This window comes from Nuphar pumila, chromosome 11 (assembly GCF_984573655.1).
Source record: "Nuphar pumila chromosome 11, dmNupPumi1.hap1.1, whole genome shotgun sequence".
Lineage (NCBI taxonomy): Eukaryota > Viridiplantae > Streptophyta > Magnoliopsida > Nymphaeales > Nymphaeaceae > Nuphar > Nuphar pumila.
This window is the reverse complement of record NC_143259.1, coordinates 10,853,280-10,879,035: the sequence shown is the minus strand read 5'-3', so window position 1 is coordinate 10,879,035 and position 25,756 is coordinate 10,853,280. Positions and strand designations below refer to the sequence as shown.

Here is a 25,756-nt window from a genome sequence, read left to right as displayed (position 1 = left end):
ATGGAGGTGGGGAATTCTCATCCCGTGAATTTATTTCTTTTCTTCGAAATAACGAAATATGAAGAAGGGTGTCATGCCCTCACACTCCTCAACAAAATGGCATAGCTGAACGAAAACATAGACATATTGTTGAAAGTGCCATGAGTATGCTTCATGACAGCAATCTTCCCATCAACCTATGGACAAAAGCTTTTCATTCTGCCGTGCATGTGATAAATAGATTGCCCATGGTCGTTCTGGAAAATAAGTCTCCTTATCACTGTCTCTTTGGAGCTCATCCTAGTTATCATAATTTGCGTGTTTTTGGATGTGTTTGCTATGTGCATATTGATCGATCCCTGAGAAACAAGTTTCAGGACAAGACCCAGAAGTGTAGGTTTGTGGGATACGCAGATGACTACAAAGGATATCGGTGTTATGATCCCACCAACAAACGTATCAGAATCTCAAGAAATGTTGCCTTTGATGAACAAAATTTTGATGACAGAGCTGATGCAACGAATATACCAACTGAAGTTTACTATCCTTGGTTGAGTTCAGAACTCTTTGTTGGCTCCAATGAAGCATGTTCATCAGATTGCGTGCAGCAAGAAGAAGAGATGTCTGAGAACACTGAGACGTCGGGGCCACAGAATTCAGAGAAAGTACCAGGCAGATACAAAGGCATTGTCTATTCTAGACAGAGACCGACAACATCAAGCCATTCAGATCATGTCTCAGTCAGCAATCTGACTCCTTCTCACACTCTTGAGGTCAGAAAATCAAGCTGCATACTACATCCCATTGACAGGTGGGTTAGCTATAACAACTTCTCTTTGGATCTTCAACTTTTTTTAACTGCTCTCAATAAGGAAGATGAGCCCACTATGTACTATCAGGCAGCCACTTCTACCAAGTGGGTAGAAGCCATGAATGATGAAATGCAAGCTTTGCATGAATGTGGAACCTGGGAAGTTGTTCCCAGACCACCTGACAAAAATGTTGTCGGATGTAAATGGGTCTACAAGATAAAGTACAAGCCAGATGGAACCATTGAACGATACAAGGCAAGACTCGTGGCAAAAGGATTCACTCAGGAAGCAGGGCAAGACTATGATGAGACTTTTAGTCCAGTTGTAAGAATGAGAACAATTCGAATTATTATTTCTCTGGTTGTTGAACATGGATGAAAGTTGAATCAGCTTGATGTAAAAAAATGCTTTCTTGCATGGGGACTTGAAGGAGGAAGTGTACATGGAGCAACACCCTGGATATCAAGAACAAAATTGTAAAACTCATGTGTGTAGGTTAAAAAGAGCTATCTATGGTCTGAAGCAAGCATCTCGCTCTTGGTTTGACAGCTTCTCACTAGAGATTCAGAAACATGAATTTTCACGTTCCATGCTGGACCACTCATTGTTTATTTTTAGAAGTTAGAATGTGACCACTCTGTTATTAATATGTGTCGATGATATTGTTATCACATGAAACTCAGTGGCCCACATCCAAGAAGTAAAAGTCTTACTAGGTCAGAGGTTCGAAATGAAAGATCTTGGAGCTCTACGCTATTTTCTTGGTGTAGAAGTTGATAATCAGGCTCATGGCTTGACACTCACTCAACACAAGTACACCGTAGATGTTCTCAGCAAGGCAGGCATGAAAGACTGCAAACCTCTGGGAACTCCGAGCGTGCTTCATCAAAAACTTAGCGCTCATGATGGAAATCTGTGTGATGACCCCACCAGGTATCGAAGCATAATAGGAATGTTACAGTACCTCACATTCACCAGACCTGATATTGTTTATTCAGTCAATCAAGTGTCTCAATTTATGCATGCACCACGTACTGGACATATGGAAGTTGTCAAGAGAATCCTTAGATATCTGAAAGGGACTATTGGGGATGGATTGACATACTCACCACAGTCATATGGCAAAGATGATCATAGACTCACTGTATATTGTGATGCAGACTGGGCAGGAGATCCTGATGAACGAAGATCTACATCAGGACATTGTGTCTTTATTGGAAGAAATTTAGTCTCTTAGAGCAGTAGAAAACAAAAGGCTATTGTTAGATCAAGTACTGAGGCTGAGTATAGATCTATGGCTGCTGCTACTGCCGAAGTCACATGGATCAGACATCTACTGACTGAAGTAGGAGAAAAGATCTCCCACACTATCTTGCTATGTGACAACCAAAGTGCTATAAACATGTCACTCAATCCAATACACCACAGTCATGCTAAGCACATTGAGATTGACCAACACTTTGTGAGACAGAAAGTTGAAGAAAAAGAGATTGAGCCTGAGTTTGTCAATAGTGAAAGACAAGTTGCGGACCTCTTTACGAAAGGGTTAACCAAGGATCGTTTTTGGACGCTTAAAGGCAAGTTGTGCATGGTCCATAACCATGATCAACTTGAGGGGGGGTGAAAAAGGTGAATAGTGTCTCGGGTCTGGATCCTGTACCAGACCCGAAATTCATTCCTGTATAAGTCTGTTTTTATTTGTATCCGGGTTCGAATAATACACCAGACCCGACCCGACTCATTGTATACACTTAAGTGTATTAATATAGGCATTAGGTCACGATTTCTGTTATGAAGAAATCATGAGCCGCAGCCCCTCTTGTAATCCTCTCTCTCTCTCTCTCTCTCTCTCTCTCTCTCTCTCTCTCTCTCTCTCTCTCTCTCTCTCTCTCGTTTTCTCAATGCAGGTACCAAGGTGGAATTCTAAGACCCGGGTCTCTGAAATTTTTTCCGCACTTGCTTAAAAAAAATCTGCACTTTTTAAGGGTTATGAGTTGAGGTCGTTACAGGGCAACAAAAGCTGGATATTGGGAAAATTTCCTTTTCAAACTTTCCCCTTACCTCTATGGCAAGACAGATAAGAATAGAGATGTTCGTACAGGAAAATCAAAGCTCTACCTCTATGTCAAGACAGATAAGAATGAAGATATTCATACAGGAAAAACTAAGCCCTACCTGACAAAAAGATGTTCATACAGGAAAAACCAAGTATCATCACCATGTTAAATGAATCCTATGCACGCTAAGATACCAAATCTCATTATTTCATTCAAATCTTGTTTACATAGAACAGTTTTTGTTCCTTAAAAAGCAAAAAAAGAAAAGAAAAAGCTAAAGAACACTTTCCAAAGTTCCACAAAAGATCAAACTCTACTCTCTATGTTCATAGAACCTACTTCTCTGGCCATAGATGCAGAAAGAACTCCTAAATTGCGATTGAGGCATGTCAAGACAGACTCACAATCTGCAATTATCCTTGTGACAGAAGAAGAGAATGGCTTATTAGCAGTGGATTCTGACCCAATGGCCATGGCAGCATGAGCATCGCAAAGATTCCACAAGTTCCCCAGAAACTGTCATTTGGCAAAAAATAGACCCAAAGCAGCAACAACTATTTTAACTCAAAGAAAAAAACCAAGAAAATGCAATCATGGCAATCAACTGTTTGGATTTCCCTTTGTTCCCTTCTTTAGTGAAAAAGTTTGATTTCTTTAGTAAGGAAATTCTGATCTTTCAAAGCCAATCTCCTATGAGTTATCTTTGCAAGATAAGTGTAAATACACAGCTGACAGGAAAAAGTGATGCACAACAAAAAAAATTCCCAGTGCAGATAAGTTACAAAATCATATGCAATCATAGCAGAGTGGTAGAAAGTGAGATTTTTGTACCTTCCTAATCAGACTTGTAGCCCAGTCTACAGCTCCATCAAAATGACAATAGGGGCAATTGGAATCATCCAAGTATTTGACATCAATCATGTTTGACATAAAGATTTAAACCTACACAGCAATCCATTTGATCCACAACTTGGAAAAGAATAGTTAGTGTGGAAAAAATCATATTTGCACCTGTTCTACTTGTCTGGACAGTGTGAAGATTCTATAACTCAAGGAGGATTGTTGGGATCTTCCCAGACTAGGGTCTTTAGATGAAATCTAAACCATATACAAAAGAATAATTTAGCCTATTAGGTTGAGTTGCATCCAAAATCGAATCAGAGAGTGATCCAAACAATTTTTAATTTAGCCTGTCAAATTAACTGAATCCATGAGAACAGGATGCAGATCAAACAATATAAGTTCCAACCAATGTTGTGAAAAGCGTTGAGGTGTAGCGAAGCGTTACACCAAAAACTGAGGCGAGGCGTAAGCCTGAAAAAAAGATTGAAAACTTTAAAAAAATATCTAAAAATACAAACCCCATATTTTTGCATGCACATATGTAAGAAAATGCCAAAATTTTAACACTTAAAAGTCCCCTAATTTAAAGCCATAAAATCCATTTATCTTCACCAAACACTATACCAAAAGGGTCGGCCAACACATTTTTTGCATGTGTATATACGCAATAGAATGCCAAAAAATTAACAAACACACAAAAGAATGCCAGAATATTAACAAACACACAAGAACCCCTAATCTATAGCCCTAAACCCCATTTATCTTCACCAAACACTACATCAAAAGGATCGGCAGACATTTTTGCATGCACACACATAATAGAATGCCAAAAAATTAAAGAACACACAAAATCCTCTAATTTGAAGCCCTAAAATCCATTTATTTTCACTAAACACTACAGCAAAAGGATCGGCTAACACATATTTGCAGGTATATATGCATCTACTTAAAACAAAGCAAAAATACCTAAAATGAAACCCTCAAAATCCACTGATTTTTCCTATACCCTAACTCAAAGGGTTGGTTAACATAAAAGAAAGAGGGAGACGGAGAGACAAAATGATAGAGAACATTTGAGAGACAGAGCAACATCCAGAGAGAGAGAGGGAGAGAGAGAGACAATAGAGAGTATATGTCGGCAGAGAGAGAGGGAGAGACAGAAAGAGTGGGAGAGCGAGAGACGAGATAGACAACAAGAGGCAGAAAGAGAGAGACCCTAATTAGGGTCGGGCCTCCCTTTCTTTCTCCCCTAATTTGGGTCAAATGGGGGCTTTGACCCCCATTTTGACACGATATCCAAAAGGAGTGTGTGCCTCACCCTGAGGCGTATGCCTCATGCTAATTACACTTTTTAGATGTGCCGCAAGGCACAAGGGGCCTCGCCTTGAGGCGCGTTTTTAACAACGTTGGTTCCAACATTAACAAATCCAAAACCAGCCAGGAGCTTAGTGTCACGAGGAATCCGAGACACAAAAAACACTAAAGAAAATAGTAATTTCATAAAAAATAAATGAGATTCAACTGCATTATCAAAATGCATCTGGCTAAATAGTAAATACAACAATCCATACATAGCAATGAGGAAGAACAAGAAATAAAAATTACATATTTTATTAATGAGAAATATCCACAAAATATGCAAGCTAGCACACACACACACACACACACACACACACACACACACACACTATTTACATCCATCATCTCTCAAACTCAAAATGAGGCATATATATAAGCCCCAAACATACTAGCCGCTAGGAAGGTCTAATGGCTAGTTTGACTAGCCGTTAGACCATCCTAACAACTAGTTAAAGCCCAATGCTAGTCCAATGACTAGTTGGACTAGCTACAAGAAAAACAAAATATAAAAATAAAAAATACAAGAACAAAAAATTCCAAATGCAGCTTATAAGAATATCTTAAGTATACTTACCTAATCTAATAGGTATACCTAGAGTATATCTATTTTAAAATACATAAAAGGTATACCTAAAATATACTTTGAATACAACGCAAATGAAATATACAAAAATAGACATAAAAAGCGGAAAATACCTAAAGTACACTTAAGTGTACTTTGTTACATACAAGACAAATACAAATTACATAGGAAAATGATACATTTATCTTAACACTAAACTCATTCAGATCCAGATCCAACTCAATCATAACCAGATGAAATCTGTTTACATGCCATTGGAATATTAGAGGCTTCAGAAAATACCACTTATAAAGAAATGCTAGAGTCGATAATCTTATAAAAAATTATCATCCTCGCAAAGAATCTCCAAAGATCGACTTATACGAAGATGAGAACGTCAATGATAGAACTAGAAATAAGGCAAGAAAGTACCTTTAGAAGCATCTTGTAAGCCTCTAGCAAGTGATTAGCTGTTGTGCCAAATCCATGTAATTGTGGAACTTATCATGTGGGTCCATGGTCGAATTTCCTAGTAGAAATGCACTAGTAAAATAAACGTGCAGATAGAAGATACATTTATCTAATATTTGCAACAAGAAGAAAATTGAAAGCCAGAAATGGTTAAAGATTATGATTTTAGTGGCTCCAATTAATCACGATGTTTGCCAATTATAAGCCAAAAGGAAAAAGTAACATTATTTATTATACAAAGCAAGAAATATTTTTAAAGGGATACATCAAGAGAAATAAAGTATTGTTCTATTGGAAAGAATGCTTTCCTGGGATCCAAATTTTTTATTAATAAAAATGTTTCCAGGGTTTGCTAAAGTTTCAAACCCTTGCATAAACCTAATGAGGAAAATGTAAGTGCACTGTCTATGCATATATGAGCTGTAAAAAAGGCAAAGTCTCCAGAAAGGATAAGGGCACTACTGATTAGTCCACCACCTTCCCATAAATCAAATTGAAGGACCTGGCAGTTTCAAGAAAAGAATCCAGCTGCACCCGCAGCTGAGATTCTGCATCTGTGTAATCCTCATCTGGGTTGTAAGCATGCTGGAAACAAGGAAACTAGAGTTCATTAAATAATTTACCAAAAGAAAGAAATAACAGTAGAACTGTATAAGAAATATCAATTAAATGAGCACAACAAAAAGTGCTACAAATAGGTTGTATTATACTAGTAAATATAATATGCAAAAATATTAATACCCTAAAACATCCATAAGGGAATGAGTTACTCGACCAGAATCGGACAAGAAATAAGATTCAGGAGTGCTGAATATATTCATTATCAGTCAATGGAAATAGTAAAACTAGCCAAGAAAGGGGATAGATTTTAAAGGTCATGGCTTATGGATAATCTCTGTATCAAGCTGGAGAGCAGTTCAAAGTAACACAAAGGTTGTAATTGGCCAAACAAAAAACATAAATGTCTGAGTCTAGACCTTTGAAGCCAAGTTCTGGACTATCTGCTGTAAGCTTGACAGCTGCTTGGAATGTTCAGCAAAGCTTTAACTCCAATTCTGCTACATCTGGCCTGCAAGTTAGCTTCCATTAAAGAGAAAGTAAATCACTACATGTATAAATGTTCACTGATTCAGTATATAATTTTAATCATTCAATGCTTTTCTTTTTATTTTCCCTTTTTTGTTTCCCCCTTCAATGTTTCAGTTCCTAAACATCATTGACAGTGTAAAGCATGATTGTCCATGCATAACTTGAAGCAGCATGCATTTTGAAGGGTTTCCACTAAGCGCAATGCCTATATCACTAATGCAGCTATAGGCTATAAGATACAGCTTTTGTGTTCTATCAAAAACTGCATATAATGGGATACGGGCATATAAATGTTGTATCAGTCTTAAATAACACAGAGAACTTCAAATTAATCATCTACCGTTGGAAAAGATTTGAAATAAGGCAGAAATCCTATCAATCATTCAGAACCTGTATGGTGGATTGTGTTCAATGCATATTTAGGGGGCAACACCTACAGTGGATACATAGATTGAATCTGCACATCTGCTGGAAACAGTCTGCACTCCTTAGAGAAAATTTGTGCTTGCTTTCAGTAATAGAATCTAATAGTTGAATATCTTTGGCAACCTGTTCGTCAACACTGAAAGAAAACAGAATGGAATATATGACATACAACAATTCAAAATAGTTCAAGAATAAGAAACTTTTGACATGATACACTATATCTAAGCTCAAATTAAAATCAGATCTTAACGTGGTTATTGCCAAACCCAACAAAATTCCTACTTCAAACTGCAGAATTATATCAACCTCCATTCCAGGTTGTCAGCACAGCATCTTGCCTCCACAAGAGCATTTCACAACGATCTTCATAGCTACCTCTGCCCTGTAGACAGCAAAATCATCACAGAACAATTCTGGTTTCCAAATATACGAATCACGAGCTTCAAATACACTACCTTTGATACATATGATTTGCACGAAGCATGATAAGATTCAACAATACTTACTTGGATTGCTTCTGTATCGACAGTTGGTGTAATACCCAGAAACTTGAATATCTCGGCCAAATCTGCATCATAATCACAACAATGAGTTGATATTCATTAAAAAACTTAAAGACGACCTTGAGACTTTAATACCGTGGCCTCATAAAGTTGGAATGACTTAGAGAAAATTGATCTTTATTTTTACAATTTGATCATATCTGAAAAGATTTATGATGAGATGGCATGTCTCTTTTCTATACCAAATAATCTTGAATAGTAGACCCAATATTGACAACACACTCTGGTTAACAAATTTATTTGAAAATTCAAATGATGTCAAAGTCTTGGAGGAAGTTACACACAGTTGTCAAAGGCGCTAGGCGGAGCCTCGGTGGTGAACCCCTAAAAAGACTAGGCGAAGCATAGGCGGACTAGGTGGTACACCAAATAAAAATAAATAAAAAAACATACAAAATATGTAAACATACTAGTAAAATTAATAAAAAAAATGTATATAACATAAAATCAATCAACAATAAGCAATAGACAAATTAACATGTCTTCGAACACTGTAAAGCAATTATATTACATAACCTGCTCAAACAAAAATAAATTAACAATTGAATAAATAAACCATACAACTAACAATGTGAATGAATAATATACAAAAAATAAAATCATGTATACAAAAAAATGAACAATAAACATAATACAAGCAATAGACAAATAAGAAGAAGAAATGAATAATTAAATAAACAAATCATGATGCAACTGATAACCTGCTCAAAAAATTAAGAATAAATGAGCAATTGAATAAACAAACTATACAACTAACAATGTGAATAAACAATATACAAAAAAATTAACAATAGCTAAGAAGAAGAAACCATGCAACTGATAACTTGCTTAATGCAAATAAAAGGCAAGTAGAAAACTACATAATTTAAACACAATTAAAGTCTTAACAATATTAAATTCACATCCAAGTCACACTAAAATGTCATAAGTCAATAACCAAAGTATTGAGAGTTCATGAACATTGCATTAGTCCAACCGATTTACTTCATTTGATGCATCCTTTAACCAAAAAATTCATGAATGTTCCATCTTTTACTTCATTTGATGCATCAACTGATTTTAAAAACATTGTTCCCAAAGGGAAATTAACCAAAAAATTAATGAGTGCACGCCCTTTTGTATCAGTCCAGCCATCTGACATGATGTTGCATCCATATTTGGACCAATGAACTTTGTATTAGTCCAAAAACTCCTTCGTTTTCTTCATTTTTTTCTTCAAAAATGATTCTTGCAGCTCGTGATATGATGGAGGCTTCATCCCTCATCCAAATTGGCCAATAGCTTCAATCATATTGTAACATGACGGCAACTTCGTTGTATTAAAAGGTATTCAACTGTTATAAAATCATCTACTAATGCACTCACACATTGTTTTCCTTTCTTCTTTTTATAAGCGATTCTCTAACGTGGTTCGTTTGTTTGCTTGCCTTCCTTTCTCTGTTGGATTACTTTGAAAGTACAGATCCATAGGCCCTTTTGTCAGTGATGGTCTCAAGTTGAATATACTACTCGATCTCATCTCCATCTGTGGAACTGCAACATGCCCTTCACCAAAATCGAAAGTTGAGAATATACATTCACTTCTTTCATATATATTAACCGTCTCTTATTTTTTTCATCTCTCTTCTGTTTCGATTCCTCCATGTACTTAGAAAGTACTTGCTTAATTTATGCAATTGTTTTCTCATAATCCTTCATGTTGCTTTTAATCCTAAGTAGATGTTGCTTTATTCTGTATATGTCTCCTTTACAAGTTGATCCACATTTAAGGCACGTCACCGAATTTTAATCTTTTTTATCCTAACAATAGGCCCAATTCCATACTAGATCACTAGATTTTTGCTTGAAGTTCTGTATATGTTTCAAATATGAAAAGGTCAAACTTAAAGTGGATCCGTTAGCACTTGCAGAAGAAGCCCCTTCTATTGTTCTAAAAAATTATACGAATCTAAAAAATAGAAACATGTAAATTCGCTCAATTAAAATAAGCAATAAATAACATAAGCTCATATATTAATATATATCATATATATGAAAAACAAATACATAAACTATACAAGATATATAATATATAATTGTATATATTTGCATAGACAACATATATATGTGTGTGAAACTGCGCATTAGATCTGTGTATGTGGATTGTGGGTGCATGCATGTGAACTTGTGAAGTGTGAATTTTGAAAAAGAACAATAAAACAGATCATATAAACTACGCACAATCACGCAGATATATAACTAACACACACCTTTGACAACTAAGGATGTGTTAAAATATATAATTATATATATTTACATAGAAAACATATATGTGTCACGAAATATGCAAAAAAGAAGCAAGAACCCCAAAAGGCTTACAATAACACAAACACAATGTACACATGTGCAAGTCCACCATGGGATAATACAAGATGCCAACATAGGCAATACAAACAACCACTAAGGGCAATACCATACATTAAAGCATAAAATCAAGAATAAAATAAGTAACATTTTATTCATAATATACTCATAAAGTGAGTTAGAATGCTTTAGAAAAGCATTGGACAACAAGAGGGGGGTTCACCCCTATTTATACACAAGAGGTAGTCTCAAATAGAGTTGTTGGGCTATTCCAACCAGTGTTTTAAAACTCGCCGAGTCAACTCGGTGACTCGGCTCGGCTAGGCCCTCCAACGAGTCAACCCGGCAAGCTTAACTCGGGCTGTGAAAACTCGGTTGTTGACTCGGCCTGACTCGGGCGAGTTCTGGGATGTTTGAAATTTGATTTTTTTGGTATTTTACACACACATATTCACTCTTGTACTTAATAATACATCTTTCCCATGGACTGTGAGGAAAGATCTTTTTGAACAAATAACTGTTATAGTATATAAATCAAACAATAAAGCATTCTAGTCTATAAACCCAATTAACAAAGAATTTTATGCATCTAAAAGCAGGGATTTCTTTCAAGACACATATGGAGATTGGAGAGTTAGGACCTAAGGATTCCTTATCTGAATATCACATATTACTTTACATACATGATACAACTTCATAAAAAAACTCTGCCTCTATAACTAACATTGCCCCATCACTACCCTTTCGCGGACCACTAGAGGTCCAAGGCAACTTCTAGTTTTTCACTTTATGTTCTTGTAAATGATAGTTCATCTTATATAGTGATACTTTTCCCCAGTCTCTAGCATTTGGTGCAGCTTCTGGGCCATTTTACCACCATCATCTGTCTTTGTTTCTGCCCTTTGTCTAATTGGAATCTCTTTTATTTAAGAGCTGGGCATCGTGAATCTAAGGCCTGCAGCAAATTCACTTTTCCTAACCTCAAATCTTAGGCATTGAAAATTTTATTCTATCTTCTTTCGAGCTGCTAATAGCTGTTTGAATTCTTTCAAGGTGATGCATGGTGCAGAAAATCTGTCCAACTCCATTATGTGTTCTTTGTTTGTACAAAATAATGAATCTCTTAACTCAACCTGCCATTCTTTGTATGTTGTATGATCCAAGTGACTGCAATCCATAATCACACAAGATACTAGTGCCATTGGGATCATGTAGTTCCCAAGGGCTATGAAGGTGTTGGCGTGATGAATCACTCTTGTACTGAATAATACATCTTTCCCATGGACTGACAATTTATATATTGTTTTTCTTTTAAAATCAAAAGTTAACAAAACCCAGTCTGAGTCACCGAGTTGACCCGCCGAGTCACGAGTCAATAAAGAACGAGTCAAGTTCCGAGTCACGGGTTTTAAAACCTTGATTCCAACAACTATAAATATAGTTGTTCCAGCAACTCTATTGAGTAGTCAACTCTATGTTGACTAGTCCAAAAAGAACCCAACAACTTTGTTTGGTATTTGACCAAATAGTCTCTATAAAAACAAAAAAGAACAAAAAACACAAAATAAAATAAAAGAACTAAAGTACCCCTAATGGGCACAACCTATTACAATGTTGTGAAATGATAAAAATACCCTTAAAGGGTATTACCTATTACATCATTATAAATAAAATACATATACATATATATACAATATGAAACAAATATATATATATATACAACTTAACACTCCCCCTCAAACTTATAGTGTGATATACTGAAAGTTTGGAAATACAAAAAAAAAAATCAATGGAGAGGATCCAAGTCTTTGTTAAAATGTAACTCCAAATTTCATTACATGTATATATATAGAGAGAGAGATACATATACATATACATATATACCATGTATGTATGTATATGTATCTCTCTATATATAAATATATATATATATACATATCTTTTTTTTATTATAATACCCAAAAAGGGTATTTATGTAATTTTCCCTTTTACGCATATTCCCTTTGGAATTATGCTTGTAATTTTTTCTTAACTTTTTCTTTTTCTTTTATTATTTTTTTTGTTTTTTGAACCACATTGGGGGCCTCCCAATAGATTCATGACTCCTTTGGGAGCCCCCATGTTGGCTCCTCTTGTGTGGATGTGTATATATAGGGGTGCTCCCCCTTTGTAAAAATAAGCTTGAGAGTCTCAAGCATTTCCTTTTTTATTAATGCATTCATCGCATGCCTTTGTGCATGTTTGATTATTTTACGCTTGTATGTGTATTTGTTCAAGTGTTGTTTAAGTGCATTTGAGCACATCTTTTATAAAGTATTAGTGCTTGGATGTGGATTGTCTCTTCGTGAACATTTTTACATGGTATCAAAGCTTGGTTGAAGATAGAAGATCGTGGGATTCTTCGTTTTTTGAGTGCCTTGAAAAGTGTGCCTTTAGTGTTTTGAAGATTGAAGTGGTGGATTCTCTTCCTCCAATATTTTAGAAGAGCTTTGCGACAAGATCTAAAAATCTTACTTTGGTATGTATTTCTTCTTCCATCTCTCCTCTCTAATGAGTGATAAAGAGTCTCATTTTGCTCTCGGTTTTAAACTAAATGGCTCCAACTATCACGTTTGGGCCGGGAACATGGAGGCTCATATAAAAAGGAAGGGTCTTTGGGGTTATGTGCAAGGCACAATCCCGAAACCGGAACAAAAAATCACCGTGATAACGGAAGGTGAAATCAAGATCTTTGAAGGGAACGAAAGAACCAAAGCTCTTGAGGATTATTCTAAGAAGCACGATGAATGGGAAATGAAAATTTTCAAGATTCTTTCTTGAATTTTTTCATCGGTTGAAACTAAGATTAATGCCAATATTATTAAGTTCAAGAAAGCTTCGGAAACTTGGCATTATCTTGAAAAAATGTATACGTCAAGGGATTTATTCCATAAATACTACCTTCAAAAGAAGGCTCTTACTCTTTTCCAAGGTGACATGACCGTTAGAGAATACTTTGTCGATCTTTCTTCCATTTGGGACGAGCTTACCATGCTCAAACCAAAATAGAGTGGAGAAGTGATTGAACTTCATCACAAACAACTAGAAGAAGATCAATTCTTCAATTTCTTGAATGGGCTAAGGCCCGAATTTGAGCAAACAAGGTATTCTCTTTTGTCATCTTTCACTATTTCTCTTGAGGATGTTCTCACCAAATTAAGTGGTGAAGAAACCCGTATGGGTATAAGTAAGCAAGGGTCAAATGTGCTGGCGGTCCCCTCTAACTATGAAGACAATGATGAGGTCAATGTGGTGTCTAAACCTAGAAATAATGTAAGAACCTATCGCCCTCCTCATTTTAAAACTCATAATCAAGGGGGAAATAGTGGACAAGGAGGAAGGAAGGACTATAGCAAGATTATTTGTCATTTTTGTAAAGAACCGGGGCATATCAAACCCATATGCCCTAAGTGGAAGAAACTTCTAGCCATGGCGACCACTGGTATACCGCAAAAGGAGGAGACGTCTTCAAATGGATCTCTTTCACTAAATCAAATAGTGGAAGCTCTCCAACCTTTCCTTAAGGGAGCCACCTCTTGTGTTGTCGTGTCTACCGTTTCCCCTCCAGGTAAAATTTCTTGGCTTTTGGATTCGGGTGCGTCTTTTCATATGTCCCCAAACATATATTCTCTTTCCAATTATTCGAAAAATATTTTCCCATCTTTTGTTTCTACTGCGGATGGGACTTCTCTTGAAATTAAAGGCATAAGTAATTTTGAAACTCAAGATTTTTGTATTCCAAAAATTAGATTTATACATAAATTAAACTTGAACCTTCTCTCTGTTTCTCAACTCTCGGACCATGGATGCGATATTAAATGTTCTTCTGATAGATGTTTAATACAGGATTGTCGGTCCGGGAAATTGATTGGGGAAGGCTCTAGGAAGCAAGACTTATACTATATGGACTCTCTTCAAGTTTCAAAAAATTCTTTTTGTAATGTTGTCAGACATAAGGATATAAATGTTTGACACAAAAGACTTGGTCATCCTAACATCACCAAGTTATCTTATTTACAGTTTGCTAAAAAATCTTTATAAAAATACATTCTCTTGTAATGATTGTATTCTTGAAAAAATGAGAAGTGTGCCTTTTAAACAAAGATCTATGTTTACTTCTAAATCTTTCGAAATCGTTCATTCCGATGTTTGGGGACCGGCACCAATTGTTTCGAAAGAAAGATTTTCCTACTATGTGATTTTTGTGGATGACTTTTCTAGGTATTCTTGGATTTATTTTCTTAGACATAAGCATGAAGTTTTTTCATGTTTTAAATCATTTCATGTGATGATTAAGAATCAATTTAACAGTAATCTTAAGATATTCAAAAGTGATTCTGGAGGAGAATATCTCTCCAATGAATTCAAGGAGTATCTTGAAGATAGTGGTATTGTTCACCAAAGGTTTTATCCTAAAACCCCTCAACAAAATGGGTTGGCCGAAAGAAAACATAGGCATATCATTGAAACCACTCGAACACTTCTTATATCCCAAAATATTCCTAAAACTTTTGGGCGGAGGCGGCGCTTGCTTCTGTGTATCTTATAAATCATTTACCATCTAGGAATTTGGGTAAAATTTCTCATTTTGAAGTTTTATATAAAATGAAACCTGATTATAACAGGTTACGAGCCTTTGGTTGCAAATGTTTTATTCTTACAGATAAGAATGATAAACTTTCTCCTAAGGCTATTCCTTGCGCCTTTCTTGGATATTCCGAAACTCAAAAAGGGTTTCGATGTTACGATCCTAGAAATGATAAGTTATACATCTCAAGAAATGTGACATTCTTCAAAAATGAGAGTGGCTTTAAAAAAAATATTTCTCACCACGAAAATGTTGATTATTCTTTCTTATTTGACTTACTGTCTAGTAATGATGATATGTCTAATGATGTTGAAATATCATCAAGCCATGATGAAAATGAAGTAGATATTGAAGAATTTAACTCACCCAATATTCAAGGAGATAGAATCTCAAATGACCCAATAACCTATTCTCGCAATAATCGAGATACTTTCAGAAGTGCTATTGAGCAATATGATAAGTATGTTCCTGCTTATGATCACAGACGATCTGAAAGAAATAGGAGACCTCCAACTCGATTTGTCTCTTTTGACTCTTTTTCACCCAGATATAGGACTTGTCTTAGTGTCTTTCATTCTTACTTTGAACCAAGAAACTTCGAGGAAGCCAAAAAATGTGTAGAATGACAAGAAGCTATGAAAAATGAACTCAAAGCTCTTAGGAAAGCTGAGACATGGGAATTCCAAACTCTACATGTTGGAAAGAAAACTATAGGATGTCGTTGGGTATTTAAAGTTAAGACTAAGAGTGATGGATCTCTGGAGAGATATAAGACTCGCTTAGTCGCAAAAGGGTATGGCCAAGAATATGGCATTGACTATGAAGAAACCTTTGTTCCCGTAGCCCGAATGGTTACAGTCAGATGTCTTATCACTATTACGTCTATTAAAAAATGGAACATTTTTCAAATGGATGTAAAAAATATTTTTTTAAATGGTGATCTCAATGAACAAGTTTATATGGATGCCCCACCAGGCATGAAAATTCCTAAAGATAAAGTTTTTCGCCTTCGTAAAGCCCTCTATGGTTTGAAACAGGCTCTGAAAGCCTGGTATGACAGATTTAACAATGTAATGTTAGAAAATTGTTTTTCTTCTTGTTATACTGATACTGCATTATTCATTAGAAAATTTGATGCATGGATTGTGATATTATTACTCTATGTTGACGATATGTTAATCACAGGTGATGATGTTCAAGGAGTCAAGGGTATTAAATCTGTCTTGACTTTGAAATTTGAAATGTCAGACTTAGGTTTTCTGACATATTTCCTTGGAATTGAGGTTGCTTACTCTCAACATGGTTATTTTTTATCTCAATCTAAACTTGCTTGTGAGATTATTGACAGGTCAGGAATTTTCGATGAAAAAATTTGCGAAACTCCTGAAATAGTGGGTTCAAAAATAAAGGTTGATGACGGGATTCCTCTGACCGACCCCACTCCTTACAGGCAACTGGTAGGCTCATGGATGTATCTTAGCATCACTCGGCCTGATTTTTCAGATGCGATCCACATTGCCAGTCAGTTCCAGCATGCTCCCACAATGGTTCACATGAGTGTTATTCTTCGCATCATCAGATATCTTAAGGAAACTGTAAATAAGGGAGTATTTTTGTCTTCTTCTTCTGAATTAAAGTTAATTGCTTATACTGACTCAGATTGGGGAGGTGACCCTAATAATCGTCACTCCACCACTGGTTTCTGTGTTTTCTTAGGAAAATCATTGATTTCCTGGAGATGTAAAAAGCAGCAAAAGGTCTTTTTGTCCCCCACTGAAGCAGAATATAGAGCCATGGCGTCCACCACCATGAAAATTGTATGGATTCGAAGTCTTTTAGAAGATATGAGAGTTCACATTGGAGAACCAACAAAGTTATGCTACGACAATAAAAGTGCAATTTATATTGCCAAGAATCACACTTTCCATAAGCGAACAAAGCATATAGAAATGGACAGTCACTATGTTCGAAAAGAATATTTGAAGAAGGTCATTAATCTCCTGTACGTGACGTCTGAATATCAGTTGGTGGACTTCTTCACTAAGGCTCTTTGTTCGCCTAGGTTTCACTTTCTTCTTGGCAAACTTGCGGTCATCACACCGTAAGTTTGAGGGGGGTGTTAAAATGTAACTCCAAATTTCATTACATGTATATATATATATATATATATATTTTTTATTATTATTATTATTATTATTATAATACCCAAAAAAGGTATTTATGTAATTCTCCCTTTTACGCATATTCCCTTTGGAATTATGCTTGTAATTTTTTCTTAACTTTTTCATTTTCTTTTATTATTTTTTAGCTTTTATTTTTTTGTTTTTTGAACCACATTGGGGGCCTCCCAATAGAGTCGTTGGGGGCTCCCAACGACTCCTTTGGGAGCCCCCATGTTGGCTCCTCTTGTGTGCATGTGTATATATAGGGGTGCTCCCCCTTTATAAAAATAAGCTTGAGAGTCTCAAGCATTTCCTTTTTGATTAATGCATTCATCGCATGCCTTTGTGCATGTTTGATTATTTTACGCTTTTATGCGTATTTGTTCAAGTGTTGTTTGAGTGCATTTGAGCACATCTTTTATAAAGTATTAGTGCTTGGATGTGGATTGTCTCTTCGTGAACATTTTTACAGTCTTCAAGTGTCTTCATTGAGAGTCCATCTTTATGACACATCAGAGAATTTTACAAATATAAGTTTTTGAATGTCTTCATTGGTGATCATCCCCAAACACCTTCATCGGCTATCTCCATTTTCATGATATGATATATCAAAGATATTTTTTTCTCAATTCATCGCATCTTTAAGAACCTGCAGAAAGAACAAAACACATATTCTAACTACAAAAAAAAATATAAACTAACTAAATAGTTATATAGTTTAAAAAAAAACTAGTATGTATATTTTGAATAAGAATAACACTCAAGTAGAACAAAGTAATAATTTTAAGATTTTTAGAAACAATAGTAGCAATTCAAGCAAGATAAGAGGAGCATACCTTAGATATAAAATTTATAAAAACAATTTTAGACAAGCATAAGCCCATAATCAACATATTTTTCAAGAAAACATAAATATTGATCATAAAAGAATTTAATCACTTAAAGAACATTTAAATTATCAAGAAGAGATAAAACAATCACGTATTAATAATACACCAAATTTTTAGAAAAACACTTTAAATAGAACATATCATCAATTTATAGTATACTAAAAACAACATGCATATAAAGTATAACACTTCAAAAAAGAACCCTCAAGAAAAGAGGAGTTCATTGAATTTATGCATACAACAATGTTGACAAGATAATCAATTAGAAACATATAAATATGCAATATATTTAATGCACATAATAATGAATGAGAGCAATCTCATAAATCACAACCCATTAAAATTCACTCACACATCCTAGAATGAGTTTAAGTATAGAGGACCAAATAACAATTTTAAAACATATATATGTTATTAATAAAATGCATGAAATTTTATTGATAAGCATTTTTCCATACAAGGAAAAACTAGTAAAAGTTTAAAAATTTCATGGAAAGATTTTAAAAAATCTCACATAACAAAGGAAATAATACATGCAAATCAACACCAATTTGCAAAAGATATGAAGAGATTTAAAAATCCCACAAATATTAAGAAATGATATTTTGCAAATCTCAACAATAGTTCGACCAGCATAAGCAATCACCTCACTAGACCTCCAAACCTCAAAAATCAAGTGTAGCAATGACTAGAATAAGAGCATGGACATAATGTCACTAAAGGACCAAAGACACACACGAAGATATATATAAACATTTCTTGTCTACATATAATGACACTCAAAACAAATGTATCAACGACTAGAACAAGAGCATAATCACAATGCCAACGATGAGCTAAAATCGCATACGAAGGTGTGAAATAATATCTCTTGTCTACATATAATGATACTAAAAAATCAAGTGTATCAGCAACTAGATCAAAAGTATAATCACAATGCCAACAATGCGCTAAAAATACACACGAAGGTGTGAACAAACATCTTTTGTCTATATATAATGACACTTAAATGAGAGGTACAATAGGAGAAACACATGAGGTAAGAGAGATTGTAATAAAAACAAACTAATGTCATCAAGAAAAATAAGATTATCAATTTTAATAATCTTTTGAAATACCATGGTTTCAAAATAGATAGTCATCACAAATAAACATAATTATAAGCATCCATAATAACAATGGCCAAATAAACAAATGAGTGATCTAACACACCTACAGAACCAAAGATAAAACAAATGTTAGTTAGAGCCAAACTATAAGCCGACAATCTAAACTCACAAAAAATAGAGATGCACACAACTCACCCTAACAAACAACTCTGGTTCAACAATAAAGCCAAAAATAAATGAGACATCATATAAAAATATGTGATGGACAAAACAAATGCCATAAAGAGGCAATCTATAATCACTAAAATCAGTTTCCAAATAAGTAAGTTCATATATAAGAACCAATTTAAAAAAATAAAGTTTTAAATCAAATCCAATAAAGGTAGATGAAAACTTTAGAATGAGTATAGTGCAATGCAATCATATCTACAACAAGATATCAAATGATTCAATCATATGCATGGTCAATATAAGCAAGTCTACTATGAGACAACAATGACACACAATATTAAAAATGACCAAAAACATACATACAGATTTTTAAAGAACCATATGAAAAACCAAGAGTATACACAAGTACAACTAATCATGGATACTCACAAAGAGATCAAAACTCATGTATATGCAATAATCTAATAACTTTAAAGCCACAAAAAATTATAAAGGAACACAATACTAACATACTCAAAAATAGATTTTGACTTATCATGCTTACACAAGAGCCAATAAAATAATAGCTCACTTAAAAAAGAGATTTTTAAGATAAAACTATAATTTTAATTTAATTTGAGACCATAAAACAATACCCAAAATGTCTAATTTTTCAATCCAAAATACCAAAAACAATTTTGAAATGACACATAAAACATGCATTGACATATATGTGCACAACAAATAAATATGAAGATGATATGCCAATAGAGCAATCTCATTAGAGCATACAAAGCATCCATGGCATGACTAATGAACTTAAAATCATGATGACGAAAGATATAAAACATACAATAATTTAAAAATTCTTAATGAGCACATCTAAATGGAAGCACCAAATAGAATTCAAAGAACCTACTTTGACATGTACATAAAATCACCAATAATCATAATGGTGTCCAAGAAACCCAAAATAAATAAAAATTATATATATGCGTACACACGATCATAAAATTATATATTTTTTGTATTAAAAATAATAATAACATGAAAAACTCATCAATAAAGTTAGGTTCTCAGTTGTAGCTTAACACACAATTTGTATTTTATTACTGGGTTTCATACTTGTTCCTCGACCGATATCAGGAATCAACACCATCCATCAAAACATTAGAAATCAATATATAATGTCAAGACATCAAGAAAATCAACATCCACTGATGTTGTTGTCTTGGTATACCAATAGCTACAGCTGAGTCAACAACACCACCCTAGGACAAAGTAGCTGAATCTCCAAAAAATCGTGGCCGAGAGGTAAACCAATATATCAGGTTCAAGGGCACAATTGCATATGAATTCTTAGTATCCTCACAGTCCTTCAAGACCTTCATCCAAAATTCTCACATTGTGGAAGAGACATCAACGAAGAGATTAATTACATTGTTTGGTATCTTTTACCTTTTAAATAATTTCAAGTTTTTTACACAAGAACCGTTTTGCAAATCAACATATAAAACCAATTTTGGGCCCTGACCCTCATAATTTTAATAGTGCAATTAACTTTGGAAAACCAATTAATTTCCAAAAATAAATTTTGCAATGTATAAATAAAATCAATAGTTGGAGCAACACATGCTCCTGGCCTACACGGACGCAATGATTTACATTTGACCACCAATACATCCTAAAAGTGATTTAGGTATACTCGCAAAATTTCAATAAACATGCAACACACACGGTTTTTAAACATGTTCACAATGCACAATCAACAAAAAAAATGAATGCACATTAAGCCAAGCACATACGCATGCGAATACAATACTTGCAGAACTCGCCATTCATAATCAATTCCACGTATGATCACCTAAACATGCATATGATCACAGTCATGCAAACGGCAAATAAATTTCGAATTTATGAGTATGATATGCACCATTACAAGCTAATCAACTCAGGATCAGGTTAATGTACATAATCAAATCACAATTATGTATATAAATCTATCATTACATCTGGTCCAATAATCAAGCCAATAGTTGGGGCAGATCCATGTACATGATCACAGTCATATACACGGTTGGCTAAGCTGAAAAAACATATTTTCAACTTGCTGTCTGATTTATATACATGATCGAAACTGTTCCCTTGCGACTTACAGTGTACAGTTGCGCTTAGAGTCTGTTTTGCTTTTGTTGAGTCTGATGTAAGCTGCCCGGTTCAGGTGAATTAATACCCCGAAGGGGCAGCCCGTATACTTGAACTGTAATAGCCTGCGGGCAAAATTGTGAATGAATCAAATGCGTTGAGCTTTCTTTTGTTCACCCTCGTTGTGATTGCTTCTTGTGATTGCAACTTCTCTCCCTCTATTCTCTCTTGCTCTCTTGCACTCTGATCATAAGCTTCCGCGACCGGCAAGCGAGCTGACGAGTAGGCTTGCGGCGGTAAGGAAGGACCGTCGCGCCGCGCTGGCCCATTGAAGGAAATAGGCCCGTGACAAGTGGTACCAGAGCCCGTTCTCGTGCTGGGGAAGGGACTCCGGAGTCGGTGTCGACAGACACGCCGACAGGCTGCGATTTGTGAGCAAGACATCGTGGCGCCTTATCAACACTTGCGCAACACCAGAGGCAAGGCAGTTGCCGAAGCTGAGGAGATGGGTTCACCTCAGGGCCAAGAAGAGTTGGCTGCAACTGTTAATAAGCTGGTGGAAGATGTGACTTCGCATGATGAAGCGATTTCACGTGCATGTGATTCATTCAATGGATTGAATGATGTGGTGGCGAGCCTGCAAGAGCAGGTGAACTTACTAATGGGGCAGGTCACTTCGTTGACGACTACAGTGGCCGATCTTGAGTTGAGAAACCGTACGTTACAGCGGACGGTGACCCTGAATGGCGGAAATGGTGAGAGATCGTCAAGGATTGATGTACCTAGACCCGCAAAATTCAATGGTTCTCGCGACAGCAAGGCCATTGAGAACTTCTTGTTCCAAGTAGAAGACTACTTGGATATCCAAAATGTGACCCTTGAAGATCTGAGGATCAAGGCTGCAGCGGCCTTACTTGATGGTGATGCTATCGCTTGGTGGAGGCGGAAGCGCAATGACATGGAGAGGGGTCAATGTGTGATAGACACCTTTGACGACTTCAAAGTAGAGTTGCGCAACTACTTCATGCCAAGAAATGCGCAGAGACAGGCTTACCGGATGGTTCGTGAACTCAAACATACTGGTTCGTTGCAAGACTATGTCCGAACGTTCCAGAAGCTTATGCTGGAGATACCTAACATGCCAGAAGACGACATGCTCAACTGGTTCATTGTGGGACTTCAACCATGGGCACAGTCCGAAGTGGAAATGAGTAACCCCCGTATTTTGGAGGATGCATATGTGGCGGCGGAGCGCTTAGTTGATACTCAGCGCAAACCTTTCACCCCATCAACCAAAGTTGGGAAGAAGCCTGACCACGGAGGCAAGAAGGATGAGCAGCGCAACGATAAAGGTGAGGCGTCGACACGCCATCAACCCGAAAAGAAACAGAACTACACGAAGCATAACAACAGCAACAAGGGTGCGGTTGTGACATGTTGGTTCTGTGGTGATAGACATATCGCCCGGCAATGCCCAAAGCGCCTTGTAAAGGACGACGGGCAAGCCAATGCTGCACAGGAAGAATGCAGCGATACTGAAGGCAGTGACGCTGAGACCATGCAACCGAGGATGGGCGCCATGCGATCGATTAACGCAGCTAGAAGTTGCGCAGCTAAGAACATGCAGGTCAGTAAGGAACTTATGTACGTAGAAGTCATCATGAATGGAAAGTCTACTTCGGCAATGGTAGACTCCGGGGCCACACACAACTTTGTCTCGCGGGAAGAGGCAGAGCGGTTGGGCTTGAAAACTGGGCCAAAGCAGAGGACTATCAAAACAGTAAACTCTGAGGCCAAGCCCATTCTTGGTGAAGCAAGAGATGTGGCTACTCAAGTGGGGAGTTGGGTCGGCAAAGCCAACTTCTCTGTGGTGCCCCTGGACGATTTCAAGGTGATTCTGGGTATGGAGTTTCTGCGAAGCCAGAATGTGATGATGCTGCCAAAGTTTAACACGTTGACGATCATGGGATCGGACCTGTCCCACACAGTGCAGTGCCTTACGCAGAAAGGCAAGTCTTCAGTGTTATCAGCAATGCAACTGAAGAAGGGTGTCAAGCATGGGGAGCAGACATTCCTAGTTGCAGTGCGTGCAGATGAAGGGAAGGTAGAAGCAGCAGTGCCGCCGACCCTAGCCCCTCTATTGGAGGAGTTTCGGGGGGTGATGCCTCCGGAATTGCCAAAGCGTCTTCCGCCAAGACGCGAGGTCGACCACAAGATTGAGTTGACCCCGGGAGCAAAGCCTCCCGCAATGGTTCCATACCGTATGGGGCCAGCAGAGTTGAAGGAGCTGCGCAGGCAGCTAGACGAGATGTTGGACGCAGGCATTGTTCGTCCATCAAAAGCCCCATTTGGTGCCCCGGTCCTTTTTCAGATGAAACATGATGGCTCTAAACGGTTATGTGTGGATTACCGGGCCTTGAACAAGGTCACGGTGAAGAACAAGTACCCATTGCCATTGATAGCAGACTTGTTCGATCAGCTAGGCAGTGCCCGTATCTTTTCCAAGCTAGATCTGCGATCGGGTTACTGGCAGGTGAGGATTGCCGAAGGTGATGAGCCGAAAACAACTTGTGTCACCCGCTATGGTGCTTACGAATTTCTAGTAATGCCATTCGGGTTGACAAATGCTCCAGCCACATTCACGACTTTAATGAACCAGATTTTCTACCCTTACTTAGACAAGTTTGTGGTAGTCTATCTGGATGATATCGTGATCTACAGCAGTAACATGGAGGAACATGTCGGGCACTTGCGAACAGTGTTTCAGGTGCTGAAGGAGAATGACCTCTGTGTTAAACGAGAGAAGTGTCTCTTCGGGCAGGAGGAGATCAGCTTCCTTGGCCACGTTGTGGGGCGTGGTGTGCTGCGTATGGATGGGCAGAAGATAAGGGCCATCCAGGAATGGGTTCCGCCAAGCAAAGTGCCAGAATTGCGGTCATTCCTCGGCTTGGCAAATTATTATCGGCGTTTCATCGAAGGTTATTCCCTCATTGCTGCGCCCCTCACAGATTTGTTGAAGAAAAATCGGGTATGGCTCTGGACAGGAGCGTGCCAAGATGCCTTCGAGGGCTTGAAGAAAGCCTTAGTGAGAGAGCCAGTGCTGCGACTGTCTGATCATTCGAGACCCTTCGAAGTCCACACTGATGCCTCAGACTTTGCCATTGGCGGAGTTATTATGCAAGACGGGCATCCGATCGCATATGAGAGTCGTAAGCTGAAGGATGCAGAGAGGCGGTACACAGTGCACGAACGTGAGATGACCGCCATTGTGTATTGCCTCAGGACCTGGCGGCACTACCTTTTAGGTGCCGAGTTCGTCGTCAAGACGGACAATGTGGCCACGAGCTATTTTCAGACGCAAAAGAAGCTGACGCCCAAGCAAGCTCGATGGCAGATGTTTTTGGCTGAGTTCGACTTTGCCTTGGAGTACAAGGTTGGGAAGACCAATGTTGTGGCGGATGCCCTGAGCCGTAGGGCTGAACTGGCAGCTGTGCGTGCGGAGTCTTCTGAAGTGCATTTGGAGGGTGCATTGTTGAGCCGCATCCGCGAGGGTACGCAGCAAGATCCGACCGCACAACACCTTGTTTCTCTGGCGCAGGCAGGGAAGACTCGGCGATTTTGGCTACAAGACGGCCTCCTCGTAACAAAAGGGGGGCGCATCTTTGTACCACGGTGGGGAAGCCTCCGCCGAGAGCTACTCAAGGAGTGCCATGATACACTATGGGCCGGCCATCCTGGTCAGGAGCGGACCTTAGCACTCCTTGAGCGCGGCTACTATTGGCCGCAGATGAGAGACGATGTTGAGGGGTATGTGCGAACATGCCTCATCTGCCAGCAAGATAAGGGGACAAACCAGAAGGCTGCCGGTCTCCTTGAGCCTCTACCAATTCCAGAACGTCCTTGGGATAGCATCTCCATGGACTTTATTGTTAGTCTGCCAAAGGTAGAGGGCCTCAGTTCTATTTTGGTCGTGGTGGATCGTTTCTCAAAGTATGCCACCTTCATTTCAGCTTCTAAGGAGTGTCCTGCAGAGAAGACTGCAGAGTTGTTCGTAAAGCATGTGGTGAAGCACTGGGGCATACCAAAGAGCATTGTGAGTGATCGTGATGCTCGCTTCACGGGCAAGTTCTGGCGTGAAGTATTTCGGCTACTTGGCTCTGAGTTGCTGT

The 25,756-nt window shown here is 37.4% G+C and overlaps 1 pseudogene across 1 annotated transcript in view; it reads right to left on the bottom strand.

Annotated features, from left to right (window-relative positions):
• Positions 1-3,838: 3,838 nt before the first annotated feature.
• LOC149821946 (AUGMIN subunit 7-like) overlaps positions 3,839-25,756 on the bottom strand; it is a 40,491-nt pseudogene continuing 18,573 nt past the window's right edge. Inside the window, exons 3-9 of the transcript XR_016426012.1 lie at positions 8,105-8,166; positions 7,905-7,980; positions 7,610-7,734; positions 7,061-7,152; positions 6,546-6,668; positions 6,045-6,141; positions 3,839-4,162 (exon numbers count right to left, since the gene is read on the bottom strand). The product of XR_016426012.1 is annotated as an AUGMIN subunit 7-like (transcript). The remainder of the gene's footprint in view (positions 4,163-6,044; positions 6,142-6,545; positions 6,669-7,060; positions 7,153-7,609; positions 7,735-7,904; positions 7,981-8,104; positions 8,167-25,756) is intronic.